The following is a 2,192-nucleotide window of genomic DNA, read 5'->3' as shown; positions in this document are numbered from 1 at the left end:
TTTTTAAAAAGGAGAGATTAAACAAGAAATGGCAAAACAATAAGGCTAAAGAAAGAGATGGATAAACCCAGTTAAGATAATAAAGATAACACTGCCATGAGAACAACATTAAAATTGTAGTGTCTAACAAAAGGAAAGTTTTATTTCTTCCTCTCAGTATAGGTCCATTGCAGGTTAGTTTGAGAAGAGGAATCTTTTTGCTATTTCAAGTTCCAGGTATCTAGTATATAGAATAAAAATAATAGTGGGGGTAAGGAATTGGGGAAAATCATGCACTCTCCATAGAGGAGGTGTGAAGTATATGAAATATATATATATATACTCATATATTAGTATATATTTTACATACATACTTAAAGATGGGAGGAGAGAGAACTAAGAAAATGTTGACTGCATTCTGGGATCTGAATTTTGATGTGGCTTTTTCTGTTTGTATTGTTTTGTTTTCTGGTCTGCAAAACATTAATTACCACATGAGTCACTAACAAGTACACATGTACTTTCTTCATTTGCCTCAAAAGAAAATGCCAGGGTTGAGGATCAGCTGAAATATGATAGGTTAAATAGACTGAACTTCCACCAAAGTCCAATGTTTACTGAAGTTAGGATGGAAAGAAAGTTGATGGTGATCAGAGTAGAGTGTTTGAAATTAAGATTGCTGGAGGCATTGGACATTATGATAATGGCAAATTTGAGTATTCGACCACAAGCAGGGGCCCTCAGTTTGGATAAAAGGCAGGATCTCAGAAGAGGAGGTGATGGAAATGAGAGGCCAGGTTCTGGAAGGGTCATTTTCATTGGTGTCGAACCACAAAATATAATGGCAGGAGTAACACGGACAAGAGTGGCAATAGTTCGAGAGCTAAAGTCTTCAAGTTTCAAAGGATGGCAGTGTGTCTTTTTTTTTTTTTTTTTTAATAGAAAGTTTTATTTATTTATTTATTTTTAAATTTATTTATTTATTGGCTGTGTTGGGTCTTCGTTGCTGCACACGGGCTTTCTCTAGTTGCGGCGAGCAGGGGCTACTCTTTGCTGTGGTGTGCAGGCTTCTCACTGCTGTGGCCTCTCTTTGCTGTGGCCTCTCTTGTTGCAGAACACGGGCTCTAGGTGCATGGGCTTCAGTAGTTGTGGCACATGGGCTCAATAGTTGTGGCTCACAGGCTTAATTGCTTCGCGGCATGTGGTATCTTCCTGGGGCAGGGCTTGGACCCATGTCCCCTGCATTGGCAGGTGGATTCTTAACCACTGCACCACCTAGGAAGCCCACATAGTTTTAATTTATTGCTACTCTCATTGGCAGGGGAGATATCATCATCACAAAGGTGGTTTTCTCAGGGGGAGTCTTATCCATTGCACTCCGGATGTGCTGACCCCTGCGATTTCCCCAAATGTGGGAAACTCGACTGCATAATTTGTGGTAGTGGGGGACTGCATTTGTGCTTTCCCTGAATGAGGGGGTTGCTGCAGACTTTCATTTTTGTAAGAAACACATATCTGTGAAGTTCAATAAAGCAAAGCACAATAAAATGAGGTATGCTGAATCTGGAAGATTTGACAAAAATATTCACAGAGGAGGAATTTGAGTTGGATATTGAAGGATTATTTCTATACTATATTTGTGCCCTCCAAATTCATACATTGAAAACCTAATGTACAGTGTGATAATATTAGAAGGTAAGTCTTTGAGTTGTGATTGAGTCATGAGGACAGAGTTCTCAAGAAGAGAGATCCCAGAGAGATCCCTCGTCCTTCTATCCTGTGAAAACAGAGCAAGAAACCAGCAGTCTGCAATGCTAAAGAGGGCCTTCACCAGAACCTAACCATCCTGGCACCCAGATCTCAGACTTCCAGCCCCCAGAACTCTGAGAAATAAATTTCTATTGTTTATAAGCCATCTAGTCTGTAGTATTATGTCATAACAGCCTGAACAGAGTAAAACAGTGATGTTTCATGTCATATTGTTACATAACGAAGCACTTCAAAACTTATTGCCTTTTAACAACAATTAACAATTATCAACAATAAAAAGTAATGAACAATTGAAATCTTGAACTTGCGTACTCAGCAGAGAACGCTCATCTCTCCTTCATGTAACCTGAGTTTTAGTGGCTTGACTGGGAACTGGAAGAGTCACCTTCAAGATGCTTCCCTGCCATGATTTGCAGGCTGTTCTTGCCTCCCTACAGTGTGGT

The 2,192-nt window shown here is 39.8% G+C and overlaps 1 non-coding gene across 1 annotated transcript; it reads left to right on the top strand.

The window, feature by feature from the left end:
* The first annotated feature begins 1,284 nt into the window (after nt 1-1,284).
* Nucleotides 1,285-1,449, top strand: LOC130854740 (U1 spliceosomal RNA). Its single transcript, XR_009054174.1, has one exon. It is a non-coding gene; the product is annotated as a U1 spliceosomal RNA (small nuclear RNA).
* Nucleotides 1,450-2,192: the final 743 nt, after the last annotated feature.

This window comes from Hippopotamus amphibius, chromosome 5 (assembly GCF_030028045.1).
Source record: "Hippopotamus amphibius kiboko isolate mHipAmp2 chromosome 5, mHipAmp2.hap2, whole genome shotgun sequence".
Classification (NCBI taxonomy): Eukaryota; Metazoa; Chordata; class Mammalia; order Artiodactyla; family Hippopotamidae; genus Hippopotamus; species Hippopotamus amphibius.
This window is presented reverse-complemented; position numbering and strand designations above follow the sequence as displayed.